Here is a 19254-nt window from a genome sequence, read left to right as displayed (position 1 = left end):
CTGCGCATGTGCGTACGGCAGTTTGCAAGCTTTTTTTCACTCATTCGGCAAATTGCGAGCAGGAAGTGACATGTCAAATGTGATTGACAGAACAGGCCGTTTTTGGGCGTTGACGGGTGTGGAGATGGGAAAACGCAGGCGTGGCGAGGCGTTTTTGGGGCGTACATAAATTAGTTAATGCGAACGTCAAATGTGTTCATACCAAGTCATACGTCACTGGCTGATCCTCTTTCCGTTCAAACTGCTCGCACAGCTTGGGGTCTGGATTACTCGACCACAATGGCGATGGCCTTGTCCTCTGGTCCGGGCCTCCTCGATGTTTCATCAATTTATCATGGCTTCTCAGAAAAACAATCAACTTTGGATTGCAAACCAGCTTGTAATGTGTTTTTTTTTTCTCTTTGGGATAGCACAAAACCGTACGCAGCTGAAAATCTCAGCTGCTAATTTCAGGATTACACAATCAATTAGCGTATTTTTGAAGGAATGTTGTTTACAATTTTGTTAGTGTTTTGTGATATTGTATCAATATTGTCATCATGTTTGTGTGTATTGTAACCTTTTGCATTGGGCTGGAGTTTTTTTTTTTTTTTTTACAAAGTGTTCCTTAAAGAAACATTTTTTTTTAACCTTTTTTTTTTGTTGTTTTTTTTTAAAGCTAAAATTTCATTTTTGCCTTGTGGTACAGGATTAACTAGAAACCATTTTTCAAATAATGTCACAATACAGTTGAGAACATTTTTTTTTTTTTTTCTCCACACATTTTTGTACAAATCATGTGCATTTTGACTTAAAAGTTTGTGGTCATTGTTACCCACTAATATTTTGTACATTTGTCTTTTAAAAAAAAATAATTCACAAGAAAGGAGAGGGAAGTTTTGGCCCTTAAGAAATATGGGGCAAGCACAGAAGGAGTGTGGGAAAAGTAGCCAATGCTGTCATCGTTTCTTTCCCCATTTGGCTGGGGTAGGGTGGGTGCCAGACCGGGTCCGGGATGTCCTCTGGCTGGCCTGTCCAGAGGCAGATGTTGTGGCCTCTGGACTAGGCACAGGGCTAGGCACATTTGGAGGAATGGCTGTTGTTGTGCCAGAGGCGGAGGATCCAGATGTTCCGGCAGGAAGGGAGGTCGGCTCCACCATGTGCTGAAAAACAAGCTGCTCCAGGGCATTGGCGATTCGGATGTTGGCCCTGGTATTTTCAGCCAGGGCCTGACCAATGGTAACGTTGGCCGCAGCATTTTGCTCCAGGGCCTCAGCCACCCATAGCAGACTGGCGTCCATCCTCTGCAGAATCTCCTTATGGGAATCCGATTTAAAATTGAGTTCTGTGAGGAGTGCCACTGCCTGCAAGGGGCATTGCCCAGGACTGGCTTCTGCAGGGTCCTCAGCCGGATGTACTGGTTCCTCCCCTGCAGAGCCAGCAGAAATTCTACGGCCAAGGCTCCCCTCTGGAGCAGACTCATCCGCCTGTGTCTCTGTCAGAAAAAAGATAAAAGAGGAACATTACAATCTACATATTGTCACAATAACATTTCATAGTTGGTTACATCACAACATTTACCTGGGACAACATGAGGAGCCGCAAAGTCTGGCATGTCCATATCCATGTTGGACACGACAAACACCTCCACATCCTGCACACACCCCTGTGCCAGCTCTTCCAAATCATTAAACTCCAATGACACAGGGGTGGGACCCCCACGTGTCCCCATTGCATGCCTAGCCCTGTCAGCCATTTTTTGCTTCAGGTGATATTTGAAGTCTTGCCATCTGTGGGTGAAAAAGTAGGCATTATTCCTGCATTATTTGACCCTTTTTATTTGTGCTGGTCAAGTTTTTACTTACCGGCGTTTGACATCCCGCGCTAGACGGACATAATCACCCACCCTATTCACAGCACTGGCTATCTCCTCCCACATTCTCCACTTCTGGCTTACACCCATATTCCTGTCTGCCTGTGGCAGGATGTCCACACACTTCAGAACCAAAACCTCCATCTCCTTTCTTGTGAATTGTGGCTGCCTTTTCTTTTTGCAAGCTTTGGGCGGAATACTGGGCCCAGCAGCCTCTTCCATGTCATCCTCAACACCTATTTACATTAAATTATTGTTAAGTTAGATGTCAATCTCTCACTATATTCTAAATAAACCTTGATTTGAAATGTGAGAAATACTTACCAGCAACCTCATGGCCATTGTTTGGCTGGTCTGTTGCCATTTTTCAAGCCAAAACAAGAAATACACCAGACCATTTGTTTTTTGTCGTGATGTATTTATACATGCGTCCTTATTATTCGGCCACATCATTGATTGTGCGTTCCTATGATCCGTCCTTAATTTGAGCGGGAAAAGAAACATTATTTATGGCTTTTGGCGACTCGAGTCAAGGTGGCGGGTGTTGTTTGTTGGAGGTTACGTTGGTCGGAGTGGATTGGTGGAGGGAGTTGTATTTGGAGGTGTTTTTGAATTTGTTAGCGGCATTTTTTGGGGGTTTAACTTTCCGTTCGCATTTTTTGGTGTGGTTCTTTTAGTTGTGGTGTATTTTTTGGGTAAGTTTTTTCCCGTCATCCTTTTGTAAAATATGGCTCTCCTTTTTGTTTGGTTTTGGACCAAAAATATTATTTTTTTTTTTTTTCTTTAGTAGGTTTATTTTGGCTCTGCCCCAATGACCTTTTTGTTCTGTGACTTCTATATCGTGTATTGGAAAGTTTGGATTTTAACTTGTTTGTTAAATGTTCATGACTTGTTTTTCGCATCTTTTGGGGACATTACTGATTTCTTCTGGGTCTTTGGGGATGTGAAAACTGCGAACTATTTAGCGCACTTTTGTAGGCTTGATTTCTCTTGTTAAATTGCGAACTATTTAGTGCACTTTTGTAGGCTTGATTTCTCTTCTTAAAATGTGAACTAATTAGCGTTCACAATCTGGGTTGGTTTTAGGGGCCAAATTGTGGAAGTCGTCGCAATGTCGGTTTGCTCTTTGTAGAAATGTGTGTTTACCCCCTTTATTTTTGTGCCTTTTCAAAAATCAAGTTTACAAAATGGACACCCCAAAATCTGTCCTTTTTATGGTCTGTTGAAATGTAGGTTTTGGAAATCATGACAATACCCCAGCATGTAAGCATCTTTGGATTGTATAAGTATTTTTCAGTCTTTTTGTGGGGCAACATACCTTAACTTCAATTCTTACCATTTCAGGTTGATGTTGGTCATATTATTGTGGCCATGCTACCCGAAGCCGACCAACCTCAATCTCGTCCCAGGTGTAGGCATCGTAGGCGTGCAAGGCCCCAGATATATAGAACATGTGTCACCCTTTTTGGAATGCCCGATGATGAGGTGTTAAGGCGATACTGTCTTCCGACCCAAATCATCATAGACACTCTCTCATTAATAGAGAGTGTTCTGGAGCGGCAAGTTGACAGTCCTACAGCAATACCACCACTTACGCAATTTATGGTGGTGTTACATATCTGTGCCGCAGGATCCTTTCAAACCACGGTGGGAATAGTTGCGTGAATCTCACAATCCTTTTCAAGGATCCTGAGGGCAGTGATGGAGGCCCTTTTCAAGCACCTCAATCATTTTATTAAAATGCCTTTGGATATGGGTTCCCTTAGTGTGGCCAAGGCAAATTTTTACCAAATAGCTGGCTTCCCACACATCATAGGGGTTGTGGATGGTACTCACATACCACTTCAGCCTCCAGCATGGCTGGAGGCCATTTTTAGGAACTGAAAACACTATCACTCACTGAATGTAATGGTGGTGTGTGATGCCTCCCTCCAGATCCTGTCCCTGAATGCAAAATTACCCGGGAGTGCACATGACTCATTCGTCATCCGGCAATCAGGGATTTGGCAAAAATTAAACAACCTACAAGCTGGTGATGCATGGCTTCTGGGTAAGTGGAGACCTTTAGTAGATACCAATGCAAAGCTTGATACACAGTGATCCTGATGTTGTCACTTCTTTTTCACAGGAGACAGTGGCTACCCTTGCACGCCCTGGCTGCTCACTCCTTATTTGGCTCCCACACCAGGCCCACAAAGTGATTTTAATTCCACACTTACAGCCACCAGGCAAGTGGTGGAGCACTGTATCAGCCTTTTAAAAGGTCGATACAGATGCCTCCACCGCTCTTGTGGCGAGCTCATCTATTTGCCGGATATGGTTTCGAAAATTGTGGTCCTGTGTGGGATATTTCACAACATTGCCATAAGGAGTGGTGTCCCAATGCAGCCAGAGGATGCCTTGCCTGAGGATGGCCCCCCTGAGGTTGGTCAGAGGTCAGTATGTGGGGGGGCCATACATGATGATATGGTGGCCAGATTTTTTAGGTAATTTTTGACACAAAATAAGTTATTTGACACAATGTAGAAAGGTTATTATTTTGAAATCAAATTAATCGGTTTTTATTTTCCCATCTTGTTTTTTTTTTTTCAAAATATTTTGGAATGAAACGATGACTACTTCCTGCTCCCCAAAAATGACTTCATGTGGCCATATTGGATATATCTTCGGGACCCAATTTTGCAACGCAACATTTGTGGAATCATGTTGGCATGCTCATTCGTCAACCAGTTCTTGATTTTTTTTTGCTTTTTTATTATGGTGTAGGCTGGATTTTTGAGTTTGTTATCACTGTGTGTATTGATTGTGACCCAACACTTTGTGTTTATTATTTATTTTTAATACATTTTTGGTTATTTTAAAAACATAATTTCTTTTCCAGATTACAAGCAAGTGTAAGCAGGTTCACCCAAGGAAAAGTTGCTTAATGGCTAATCCTGTAATGTGTCAAATTGCTCATTATTTTACTATGCTTTGTGGGTTAAAACCAACACCAAAAGGTATTATGTAGAATCAGTATGTTTTAGAATCTCGGCCTAAGCCGGTTTAAAATTTTTTTTACAAAAGCCAAAAAAACAAAAAAAAAACAAATGCTGGTAACTCTACAAACCTATTGTTAGAGTTAGGTGTTTCATGTGCCTGCTTAAAAAAATCAGCTTTACACAATCTTAGTTACATTAGTTTCAAATACTTGCTGCAATAATCTACTTATGTAAGTTTAAACAATCTAAGATTTTCAGACAAGGAATGAGACTGTATTCAAAATTTAAATGTTAATTGTTTTAAAATATTTGGAAAAAAAAAAATAATCAAAAAAATTTGTGGTGCAGGATCCCCGACATTCTATCCAGGACCACCAGCAGGCCGATCACATGCCCCCTCGACATTTGGAAACACCCGGCTAGCTCCGCCAAACGCCTCTGGTCCTCTGTGGGTTATAAAATTGTGGTGCTTACTAAAATGAATACATAATTTATGATTCTAAAAAACTTCAAAACCAAAACCAACTTAGCAAAAAGTGACAATTGTTTTACAAAATCCAAAAAAACAACAATTCATTTTTCAAACCAAAAACTTAACCCCCCCCAAAAATAAAAAAAAAATAAAAAAAATAAAACCATTCTTGCTACCGTAAACAAGAGATACAAGTATGAGTGTTTTGACATGTGTGATATGTGTATGGGGAAATCAGCTGAGAAATTTATAAACAAACAGATATATAACCAACTTTTAAAATACTAAAAAAAGGAAAAGGCACAGACAAAGGATTACATCAACACATAAAAAAAAAAAGGATAAAAGGGAAACATACCGTTCAGAATAACGCCTGGACCAGGAACCACACCATCATCCTCCTCGGAGGTGGGACAATTTCCTAAGGAGGTCGGCGGGTGATTTCTGACTGTGGTGATGGGGTGGTCAAGAGAGGGGTGGGTTGAGGGGAGGGGGAATTTGGATGGATGGGAAATCTCCAAGAGGGAGGGGCGTCAGTGTCTGGGCAGGCTGGGGTTGAGGGGGAATTTTGGGAATTTTGGGGAGAGGAGGTTTGGCTCGGAGTTGGGGAGAGGGGACGAGGGCGACGTCTTCGCAGGCGATGACACCACAGTCTTTGCTCGGCCCCTAAATGATGGATAACAAATTGAGGTTAGTTTTGAACAACACCTTTCTAAATGCTAATTGGTTAACAAACAAAAAGGAAAACATGCACACGCAGATGTGTGTGAAAAAAAGAAACAGGCCAAACAAGAAAACATGCACATGCAGATAGGGCCGCAATTAAAAACATGAAAACCAAACAAAACATAACTTACTTTCCGCTATATGCTGGCGAAAACATGCCAGCAAGCGGGGCGTCCGCAGTTGAAGGTCGGACCACCTGCGCTCCAGCTTGCCGATCTGTTGGCATGAGCCGAAGGAACGCAGGCGGCGGCGAACCTCTGCATATGTGGCACGCTTCTTCCAATTGCTGATGGGGGGAGGCTGGCTGGTGATACGCCTGTCCATCACATCTGTCAGGACAATAAGCTCCCACTTGGTGAATGCAGAGGCTCTCATGATGGCAATGGTGTATTTTTAATAAAACAGTTTTAATAAAGACCAGAAAAAAATTTTGATTGGCTAATGTAGTTGGGAATTAACAGGAAACATTCTATTGGTTAGTGTATGAGTCATGTGTTCTACAGGCCAAAAAATCTATTGTGAGTTATGATAGGCTTGATGCAGTAACATGCGTAAGCTAATTTAAATAAAGAAATGAAACCAGTAAAATATGCGTGGGTAAAAACACGGAAAACAATTAGATAATTGGATCAAACATGTATTTTGGATAAAGAAAACCATTGTTAAAACCGTACGTATTCTGCGGGTAAACAAAAACACGGACAAGAAAAAGTTTATTGAAAAAGAAAAAAAAACGTTTTGAAACCATGTGAAGAGCAATTAAGCTAATTGATATATTGATTGGCATGATACGATTCAAGTAGGTAGGCAGAATGAACGAGCAGGTAATCGAAACCTGACAGGGCCACTTCCGGTTTGTACTTGTGCGAGCGTTCCCTGCAAGCCACATTGGGGATGTATGCTCGCTATTTGGCTCGCTCGTTAGCTAGAGGAGGGGTTGGGAGACTTTGAGGAGGAAGTTTAGCTGCGTACGAAATTATGAGCAAGCGCTTAAATTAACATATTTCGGCATGTACGCCGAACGTACGAACGGCCACTTGCGTCCGGGTCTGAATCAGGGCCCATGTTTGAGAACTTCTGTCTACAATACTTGGGCAAATCCAGCGATAACACTACTCAACAAAATTCTAAAAAAATCTCTGCATCTGGCATGTTTCACCTAATTAAATGATGCTGAATTCAGTGGAAAAATCAGATTTACTCTATGTCACATTTATTAGATACACACAAAAGACAAAGGTGGTAATAGCTATATCTGAAAAAAGTAAGATATGTGAAAATTTTAAGTAATTTTAGAATTGAAATATTCTCATCATATTCATTTATAAAATACTAATAACACTGCAGAAATTCTTAAATACTGCAGGAACTAAACTTCAGAAACTCTTAACAATTGAAGTGTGCTTAGTGACCAACAATGCTAATTAGACAAAAACAACACTCGGTACAGTGGTCGTTAAACTCATGCCATACCATTGTGACAGTCCATCAGATTAGTTGCGCAGGTTATGCAAGAAATAAGAGGTGCTCAGTTTTTATCCTTTTATCCAAGAGCACTGTCACAGTATATTTAATAAGCCTTCTTTATGAAAGTGCTAATAGGCTTTCTTTGACTTGTTGTTGTGAACATATTGCATACATAGCAAAACTGCGATGGTTTACTTACCCACCAATTTTAGCATCTTTCATCACTTCTTATGTACTTACAAACAGTACAAAAAATGTACCCATGAAGAACACAAGAATAGAATACCACTGATTTAAATGGAGAAATGAAAACAAAGGTAAAATCACCCCTTGCACTGGTCATTGCCAGTGGAGTGAGGGCCACATATCTCCTCATGGTGATCAGACATCAGCCAGATTGCTGGGAAACAGAGACAGAGGCTCTGTCACAAAGCACCCCCCAGTTACTGATGGTCATGAGACAGTCCGGGGAGATTTCTGCTTATTCCTGCTTATTACTCCCTCTGCACATCATCTGGGAGCTGGGTCAGGAGCCAGCAAGAAATATGGCTGGCTCCTGACCCAGCTCCCAGACAAGACAAGAATTTCACAAACATGACATACACCACAGGTAACCCCAAGTCCACCTACTAAGTGAGCCAACTTAAATAGCCTGAATTATCACAATGGGTGCCACCCACAATCGAAACCTGGAAGCACCTAAAATATACTATATGTACATTCCTGAAGGGCATCTAAATCAACATACCAGTAATGTATATCAGCACTGGTTATGGCCCTCTATCAGCACCCCAACCAAAACCCACACAGGGGACAAACAGCCGCTCATTGCCCTGACCGGAAGCCACTTGTGCTCCACACAGTGGAATGCAGGACATCCGGATAGTGTAGAACAACCGTCCAAGATACATCATCACACAGGGCCATGTGACCAACATGAAGTCCACCAATTGGAACGCATCATTGCCGGGCATAAAAAAGTATTGGAGGGCTTAATCAGCGTACTATAGTCAGAGCGTTACCATGGTGACACATAGTGCCAAGCGCGCCACGCACCCACACTCAATATTAACACATCAGTAGAGCTGAACATCAATTAGAAACTATAGATAACAGCCAATTCAATAATTTTACATAACCTCAAATGAATATCTCCCAGACCATATGATGATATCACTATTCTATAACCCATAACTCAGGCTAGAGAAGAGGCTCACAGAACTGGAACATATCCCCATAAAAAGACAATATTATTAAGAATAAATGAGACAAAACATATACTAAACACAAAAATCAAACAATCTAGAATTACCCCAAACAAAAAAAGAGGGGGGGGAACTCAAGTATGTGCCAACAAAAATTAGAATGTTATTTAAAACCCCACTACAAATATAATTACTGAGAAAAATGTTGATGTGTTCAAAACTTATTTTGCCGCATATATATATATATATATATATATATATATATATATATATAAAACTCCGCACTCACCATTGTTAAATCACTCACAATAATAAATAAATAATGGGGTTTTGGTTCATGGATTGATCAATGCATTTAAGCCTGCAGCCCTCATCATGGGACCCCATTTCTCTGCAGGTCCTACACTATATATCATACTTATGGAAATCTGGTAGCTGCTATCACAGAGTTCAAACTGAAAAAAAATATAATTGGTTTAAAGATCACCTGCCAGCTATGGCTTTTAAAGGCAAGACAGTCACCACATAGCCTCTATCATACTACGAAAAAGGTTAACCTGTGTCAGCTGCCTTTTCGGTAGTATGATACATTTAATATCATATATACACACACATATACATATACACACACACATACATACATAGAATATATATATATATATATATATATATAAAACACTGGGCATAGAAATGAGGACTAAAGGAAGGCAGGTACTTGGTAAAGCAATGTATTTTTATGGTAGCAGACACTGCACCTTAGCAAACCTGAGCATGGGCCTGGATATACACAAGCACATAAACAGAGAATAGGCAAATAAACATGAGAAAATGTCCTAGCACACCTTTTGCTTAACAATCAGCAGTCACAATATCTGTGAACCTTTCAAGTCCTGGGACCCTTTTGCTAACACCCCCACCCCCCCAGCCTATGGCATAGCCAGTATGTACTGCATCAGGAGCAAGGAGAATCAGGTTTTTGGGAGTTTTAAACCCTTTCTGTGTTCCAGTCATTATTCCTGCTGGCTCTGGGCAACCTCGAAAACCCAGAATTCTATTTTTCCAGTTTGAGCTGGGCAGCCCAGAAAACCCAGAATTCCAAACTTATATTGTAGGTGCAGAATGTGCCAATTTTGTTTTCCTCTCCCTTGGAGGAAGCTGATCCAACCAGAATATGGGCACTTGATGAGGAGACCACCCCTCTCACCACTATATATATATATATATATATATATATATATATATAGATATATATATGAGCCATAACTAGACTTTTTGGTGCCCTTTGCCAGAGAGAGAATTGGTACCCCCCCTATTTTCTTGATAGGGACATAAGATAGTGCACCTGAGAAAGGGTCCTGACTTAATTGGAAGGACCAGGGAAGAGATAGGGGTACTCCTGGGGAAACCAGGAGATGCTGGGGGTAAAATGAGAGCGATAATAAAAAGGAAAATAGACAGGCCCAAACAGTGCTCCCTGTCCTGTGATGCCCTGTGCCATGGCAAAGGTCACACTACCCTAGTTACAGCCATGATATATATTATATGCTGCACAGAGAAATCCCACTCACCATGTAAAGATCAAAAAACTATAGCAGGTGCCAGGTTAAAATCAATAATATGTATCACCATTCATTCTTTGTACCTGCATCCCAACATGAAACATAACCAGCACTCTCTTTTCAAATGCAAAAAAGTTTCAATTTATTTCACCGTATAAGATTTTGGGGAAACATCCAATCCAATAATAAAAGCATGAGAAAACATTAGTACTTATCTGAAAAAAAGACATTTCAGGTGAGCAGCGCACAGTAACCCATGATATCCATAGTCTTAAAAGGGACCAATCACAGCCTCTACAAGAAATGGAAGTGACATAGAATAAACAAAATATCCATCATAAAAACATAATATTAATACAATCTCAAAGCAAGTGTTTAGTCTGCAAAAATATCTAAAATATCTAAAGTGGACTCACATAGAATGCATAACACATTTTAGGATATTAAAAATATCTAGGTGCCATGCTGATAATTCAGTTAGGCTTTGCGAACAATTGCATCAATGAATAAACCATATATTTTACTATTTCATTTGCTCCAAGACTCCTGCATAGGTCAATCATGCCACAGTCTAGTCATGCCACAGTAGCTAAGGCAGGAGGGCTTTTGTAATGGTGGTTTAACTATTTTACAGTGGGGTTATGGGTGCCGGCTGTCTGCTGACACTTGTAGTTCCACAAGTGCTTAAGGGCAGGCATGCTGGCTCCTGTAATTCCACTGTAAAATACAATAGTTTTCAACTATTTTACACATTATTACCCCTGTACCAACAGCCCAGGGGTGCAGGGAAGATTCCTGGGCTTCAGACCAAGCCTGGGATTTTGGGAGAGGGGGGGCCCTTTTCTAGGGGTCTCCATATCCCCTGAGATCCCCGGCTTGGCCTGGCTGGTTTGGGGTGCAAATGCTTTGGCCATGGAGACCCAGTAATAGGGACTCCTGGCTGTGGCCATACACCCCGGTCGGATTGGGTCCAGTGCTGGTTTTAAATACAGGGGGACCCATACGCACATTTCCCCCCTATATTCAAAACTAGCACTGACCCTGAAGCCAGGTGCTGGTTTCTAAATTATGGTGGAATCCTACTTGTTTTGTTCCCTGTAATATTTGGAACCAGGAATGACTGACCAGTCCAGGACTGGTTATGTCTTTTGGGGGGGGGAACCTACGTGATTTTTTTTTATATAAACACTTTACATTAAGTACACATGCAGCAACATACACAAATCACACTGATCTGTGTATGTTTCTGGCAAACTCCCACCTCAGGAGCTGTTTGAAACCTTAATTTCTCAGTGAGTTTGCTATAATCTCACCCGAGATTGTAATCTTGAATGTTAGTAAATTTGCAAACTACATCTTTTGTATGAGAAGTACTTCTGAGTTTGCCCAATGACAAGTTGATTCGAGTTTGCGATCTCACCTGAGTTTTACGAGTAAGATTAAATAACTCTCTCCAAACTCACCCAAGTTTGTCTTTAGTAAATTTGCGAGATGAAAAACATGCCTTAACTCACCTGAAATTGTCATCTCGGCAAAACTCGAAATATACCCCTAGAAATCCCTTTAAAAACATTTACATAGCTATGATCATTTGGGGAAATCGAGAATATATTATTTTGCTAGTTATTTTTTTACTTATTCTGATTTGTATTCACATTGTAATGAATATTTGGGTCCTTTACTATCAACCATTCACTCATGACTCATTTATATGGTCATATTCTGCTAAATCATAGTACTTGACTATTATATTGTCTGGCAGATGCGAGTCCTAGGCTGCAATCCACCTACCACTTGCTCTGACCTCCTTTTACTCCACAAAATGTGTATCATTTGTTAATTCAGTTTTTATTGTTGATGCTTGTTAATTTGCAAATTATTAGTACTGATCAGAGTTGCTGCTTATTAAAAGAGAAATTATTTGTAGGTGGACATATATTTAATAGAAAAAATGTATGAAAACATTCCAGGAATTGGAATCATAACTTTATGTACACCTGAATAAACACTCATTAATTATCATATCCTAGTACAGCTGTGGTTAAATATAAACTTCAAGCCTCCCTCTATTCAACCTTAGGATAATTATAATTTGTTTTCCACACACTGGTTACCTTAATAATGAGATTTAAATGATGTTCCGGTACATATAGACCTTGTTAAGGTGATGGTCTTCAATTTCTGAGTGGGCTTTAGAAAAAAATTGTCAGTTCAGTGGTTAAGACTGTACGGTATCAATCCTTTTGATCTAGGGAATATATTGAATAAAGTTCACAGATATATGTTATCATATTATATGTATGGACATCAGACACGGATTTAGACCTCTCTGGGCCCTAGGCAAGAACCCGGCATGGGGCCCCCCACCCTCAAACAAACCTGGGCATATATTACAGTAGGTTTCGGAACAAGATACACAATTATATACACACATCATAGTTATATAAATATATATATATATATATATATATATATATATATATATTGCGTAATGTGCTCTAATCAATGACACTACTGTAATATATGAAGTTATCATAGTAGGTGTAATCAAGTACACACTAATTAGTGGAAGCAATTTAGAATACAAGCGCATAAAGGCCCCCATACACCTACCGACGGATTACCAGATCCTGCGATGGGATCGGAAACACTGATCTGCAGGTCATCGATATTTTGTGATCCGTCGGAGGATTGGTGACATTATACATGTTCAATTTCACCGATTTTCAAATCATGATCATATTTTGATCGTGATCTGCAAATCAGTGAAATGTAACATGTTGGATTTCACCGATCCCGTGATGCCGGGTTGCAGGATCGCAGGAATGTGGCGGTCTGTTGGACAGACGGAGGGAGACAGGAGGAGAGGGGACAAAGAGAGAGACGGGAGGAGAGGGGGACAAACAGAGGGAGATGGGAGGACTGGGGGACAAACAGAGGGAGATGGGAGGTATGGGGGACAAACAGAGGGAGATGGGAGGAATGGGGGACCAACAGAGGGAGATGGGAGGAATGGGGGACAAACAGAGGGAGACGGGAGGAATGGGGGACAAAGAGGGAGAATGGAGGAATGGGGGACAAACAGAGGGAGATGGGAGGATAGGGAGACAAACAGAGGGAGACGGGAGGAGAGTGGGACAAACAGAAAGAGAACAGAGGAATGGGGGACAAACAGAGGGAGAATGGAGGAATGGGGGACAAACAGAGGGAGACGGGAGGAGAGGGAGACAAACAGAGGGAGACTGGAGGAGAGGGGGACAAACAGAGGGAGATGGGAGGAATGGGGGACAAACAGAGGGAGACGGGAGGAATGGGGGACAAACAGAGGGAGAATGGAGGAGAGGGGGACAAACAGAGGGAGACGGTAGGAGAGGGAGACAAACAGAGGGAGAATGGAGGAATGGGGGACAAACAGAGGGAGAATGGAGGAATGGGGGACAAACAGAGGGAGACGGGAGGAATGGGGGACAAAGAGAGGGAGATGGGAGGAATGGGGGACAAAGAGAGGGAGATGGGAGGAATGGGGGACAAACAGAGGGAGATGGGAGGAATGGGGGACAAAGAGTTGGAGACGGGAGGAATGGGGGACAAACAGAGGGAGAATGGAGGAGAGGGGGACAAACAGAGGGAGATGGGAGGAGAGGGGGACAAACAGAGGGAGATGGGAGGAGAGGGAGACAAACAGAGGGAGACGGTAGGAGAGGGAGACAAACAGAGGGAGAATGGAGGAATGGGGGACAAACAGAGGGAGACGGGAGGAATGGGGGACAAAGAGAGGGAGATGGGAGGAATGGGGGACAAAGAGAGGGAGATGGGAGGAATGGGGGACAAAGAGAGGGAGATGGGAGGAATGGGGGACAAAGAGTTGGAGACGGGAAGAATGGGGGACAAACAGAGGGAGAATGGAGGAGAGGGGGGGACAAACAGAGGGAGAATGGAGGAGAGGGGGACAAACAGAGGGAGATGGGAGGAGAGGGAGACAAACAGAGGGAGACGGTAGGAGAGGGAGACAAACAGAGGGAGAATGGAGGAATGGGGGACAAACAGAGGGAGACGGGAGGAATGGGGGACAAAGAGAGGGAGATGGGAGGAATGGGGGACAAAGAGAGGGAGATGGGAGGAATGGGGGACAAAGAGAGGGAGATGGGAGGAATGGGGGACAAAGAGTTGGAGACGGGAGGAATGGGGGACAAACAGAGGGAGAATGGAGGAGAGGGGGACAAACAGAGGGAGAATGGAGGAGAGGGGGACAAACAGAGGGAGATGGGAGGAGAGGGAGACAAACAGAGGGAGACGGTAGGAGAGGGAGACAAACAGAGGGAGAATGGAGGAATGGGGGACAAACAGAGGGAGACGGGAGGAATGGGGGACAAAGAGAGGGAGATGGGAGGAATGGGGGACAAAGTGTTGGAGACGGGAGGAATGGGGGACAAACAGAGGGAGAATGGAGGAGAGGGGGACAAACAGAGGGAGAATGGAGGAGAGGGGGACAAACAGAGGGAGATGGGAGGAGAGGGAGACAAACAGAGGGAGACGGGAGGAGAGGGGGACAAACAGAGGAAGACGGGAGGAGAGGGGGACAAACAGAGGAAGACGGGAGGAGAGGGGGACAAACAGAGGGAGAATGGAGGAATGGGGGACAAAGAGGGAGAATGGAGGAATGGGGGACAAACAGAGGGAGATGGGAGGATAGGGAGACAAACAGAGGGAGATAGGAGGTGAGGGGGAAGGGAGGAAAAGGAGAGGAAATACATGGTGAGACAGAAGGAAAGGAGGAAAAACTTAGAACTTAGCGAATATATATATATATATATATATATATATATATATACACACTCACACCAACAGTATATAGACACACACATTATATATACGCAGACAATGTATAGATACACTTACCAAAGTGCCATCTTTGTATCTTAGCTCGGGGGAATGGATGTCTCCGCGGTTCCCACAGCCATGGGGAGGTAGAGTTGGAGGCTGCTTGCCACATTGTGGGGGGGAAAGGGCAGGTGGTCAGAGCCGTTTACCGCACTAAGGGGGGGAGAGGTGGTCGGAGCAGGATGGAGGAGGCTGGTTGCTACACTGTGCGGTAGAGGGGGAGGTGGAGCTGAAGGATGCTGCTTGCAGCTGCTACACTGCGTGTGCGGGGTTTGAAGTGGTCAGAGCCAGAGGAGGATGCTCTCTACACTGCCAGAGGTAGGTCGGAGCCAGAGGGGGGGGCTATAATGGCGAGGGCGGATTGCGTGTGGGGGTGCTGTCGGAGGGGAGGTGGACAGAGCAGGATGGAGGAGACTGGTTGCTATACTGTGCAGTGGGGGTTGGAACCGGAGTGTGCAGCTTACCGCACTTAGGGGGGGGGAGAGGTGGTCAGAGCAAGACAAAGGAGGCTGGTTGCTACACTGCGGTGGGGTGGTCGGACCCAGAGGGGGCTACTCTTTACAATGCCAGAGGAGCCGGATGAGGGGCTGTAATGGAGAGGGATGATTGCGGGTGGGGGTGCTGGCTACTTGCAGATTGGCTGGAAGGGGCACGCTGACTAGATGTTGCTGAGAGGGGGCACTGGCTGTGCTACACTGTGAAGGGGGGCCGTGGAGGAGGCTGACAGGGCCGGCATCAGAAAACTTGGGGCCCGTTACACTATCTCCAGGGCCCCCAAACGCCCCCTCCTTGACCACCCCTCCAAGCACACATGCCGGATCCAAACATATATATATATATATATATATATATATTATTTATTTATTCCAAGGGAGGAGACACATATTTATAATTTTATATATATATTATTTATTTTTTCCAAGGGAGGAGCCACACACATATAATATATATATATATATATATATATATATATATATATATATTCATTCAATGGAGGAGCCACACACAGTTTCCTATTAACACAGTACATTGATGTATAGTCACATATTATATATATATATATATATATATATATATATAGACACACACACAGATATATATATATATATATATATACATATATATATACACACACACACTGTATATATAGGCATATATATATATAGTGTGTATATATATATATATATATATATATATATACACACACACATACACATATATATATATATGTGTATGTTTAAAATGTAAAAAAAAAAAAGACAATAACATATCTACCTTGAGGCTGTTATGGACACTCCAGATGCTTGGCATGGGAGAGACCCTCTCTACACTTTTTAGCTGGACCCTAAGGGGGGTGGGGGGTGCCGCGAGGGGGGAGGGTCGGGAGTGTCGTGAAGGGGGGGTGTCGCAAGAGGGGGGGGGTCGGTGGTGCTGTGAGGGAGGAGGATTTTAAGTTGAACTGCGGGGAGCAAGCCGAGGGGAGAGAGGAGAGGCAGGAACAGGAAGTTCAGCCGGGAATGTGGATCCAGAAGGAGGTGCACCAGCCCCTGCGTGACAGAGTGCGGTGACTTGGGAAAGGAAGGGAGGAGGTGGGTGGGGCTTATGCTGGATGGCTGCCATGACAGGGAAAAAAGATTCCTGTCTACACTACACAGAAGCACTGCGGCCCCATTTTTATTGTCCCTGAATCTTCGGGGGCCCCCTGACCCTCGGGGCCCGGTACTAGTATCCCCTTAGTCCCCCCCTGTCGCCGGGTCTGGAGACCGGCTACACAGTCAGTGGTGTGAAAGCAGCAGCTCAAATGGACTTTGCAGGTCTGGATCTTGAGGAGTGGGGGGCCCAGCCACGGGCCCCTTGGAACCTGACGGGCCCTAGGTGGGTGCCTAGGTGGTATAACTGTAAATCTGGCCCTGATGGACATAGGTTCAGGTTCAAAGATGTATGCTAACCCAAATGGTTAGCATACATCTCCAATTTATGTGTCTGTGCAGGCCCCATTCTGCATATGTGGAGACAGGAACCTGCAGTCTAAGTCACAGTCCCACCTAGTGACAGCATGATTGACATACTGCTGCATTTTGGGGTGGATCAGGAGCACGGCTGGCAACTGTTCCCAGAAATGGAGGTGTGTCGCCACCGTTTTCCAGGATGGTGTCAGTGACCGCATATTTCCTGGCCTTACAATTCACCAGGCACTGGCCAGGCTATGGTAAGCTTCATCTTATGCTCCCTGGTCAATGGAGCGACCAGCGGTCACGATGATTGCAATGGTGGTCCGAGGCAGTGTCTACAAACACTCCAATCAGATCACAAATGCAGCAAGGAGGTGTCTATTTCATACAGACACCTCATGCTGCATGTACAGTTTGTTGGATGTATTGCACAGCCACTTCTTTGCGGCTGTGCAATACCATCCATCACTGAATCAGGCTCATAATGTAGGCATTTATGTGTGCACATATTCTTCCCTGTTGTTCATATTAGTGCTTTAAATAATCAATATTAAGCAGGGAGTAGATAGTTATACAAAATATCTCAATTGTGAACATGTTAGCATTTTCCCCAATCAGACCAGTCTGCTAAGTACCTCCCATTTAAATAGTAATAAAATAAACCCAATTGATTAATTTAATTAAAACAATTCTTATGACTGTGCAAGGAAGTAAATCCTACCAAAAGGCAAAACTATTAAAAGATAATCTCTTTTCCCATCTATATATGTCTTCCTACAATATTTTTTTAAACTTGTACAGTAGGTGATACTACAGAACCAGGGCATTGAATTTTACATGTTGCACATACAAAAGTGTGCCAACCCTCAACTAAACAATTATATAATATTACTTTACTATATTGGAATGTCTGGGAGACTCCACAAATTCAGAGGCTCGCTTGGACAACTGTATTTCATGGATTCTTGACCACTCCTGATTGCTTTCTATTAACATGCTTAACATACATGTACTCTTTTGATGATGGGAACTTCTTAGGAGCTGTAATATTTTTCTTTCCCTTTTGATTTACATCATAACCATAATAGAGTAGTAACTTTTTAGGAACAGAGCACTGCAGAAAATGTATGCTGTCGGCCTAATAAAAGGAATTTTAATAGGAGGTACAGTACATAACTGTTAAGATTCAGGTGAAAAGCTTATTAACATAAAGATCAAAAGGAGCACAGTGTTATTTTTAATAATGCAATGAGGCTGATTTTGAGTCGAATACAAAGAAGAGATGAGTGGCTAATTTTTGCAGAAATCCAAACACACCCAATCTTTGGGTTTCCAAGTGGAACAAAGTCTCAGCTTGGGTCTTTAGGCCAAGTTCAGGTCTCAAGATGAAGCAAAACTTAATTTTCCCAGAAACATCAGATTTTGCTTGTTTTGAATTCATTATAAGGTGTATACAGTATTTACTAAAGTGCATGTATTTTAAGTGGAGATGTTGCCCATAGAAACCAGATTCTAGATATAATCTGCTACTAGGGTCTAGATAAATGTTAAGTAGAATCTCATTGGGAGCTATGGGCAACATCTCCATTTGTAAAAACTGCACTTTAGTAAATATACCCCTAAGAGCCCCTGCCTCATAATCAGGTGCCATTTTGCATAGGAGAGTGTATGGAGAGAACATGGGCTGTAGTTGTACTTCAAAATATGCCATTAGGAAGCCACTAGGATGTAATTAGATTACAAGACCTCTTTTCAAGTTAAAAAAAAAATATGATTTCAAAAATGTTTTATTTTTTAAATCATTATTACAGAGTTGTGGTGCCCTGGCTGGGTCACTCAGTACTAGCGCAGAAACAGAAAATGAGGCAGGAACAGTGTAGATTGTAGAACACTAGTTGGAGTAGTAACAGAACCAGCAATGCAGGATATGGATCAGGGTTGTAGCAGGCCAGCTACTCAGGATACAGGCATTGGAACCAACAGGACCACTGTCAGACAGAGAAATACAGGCACCAGGAACATGGACCCTAGGCTCATGCTACAAGCATAAGCTATGACCGGCATGGTCTGGCATGGCTGTCTAAAATATTAAGGATAGAGGAACCAATTCAGAGGCCAGGCCCAGATAAGCCCCTAATTGTAATTATTCTTGTGCAGCT

The sequence above is a fragment of the Taudactylus pleione genome, unplaced genomic scaffold (genome assembly GCF_031769625.1).
Source record: "Taudactylus pleione unplaced genomic scaffold, aTauple2 ptg000083l, whole genome shotgun sequence".
Taxonomy (NCBI): domain Eukaryota; kingdom Metazoa; phylum Chordata; class Amphibia; order Anura; family Myobatrachidae; genus Taudactylus; species Taudactylus pleione.
This window is presented reverse-complemented; position numbering follows the sequence as displayed.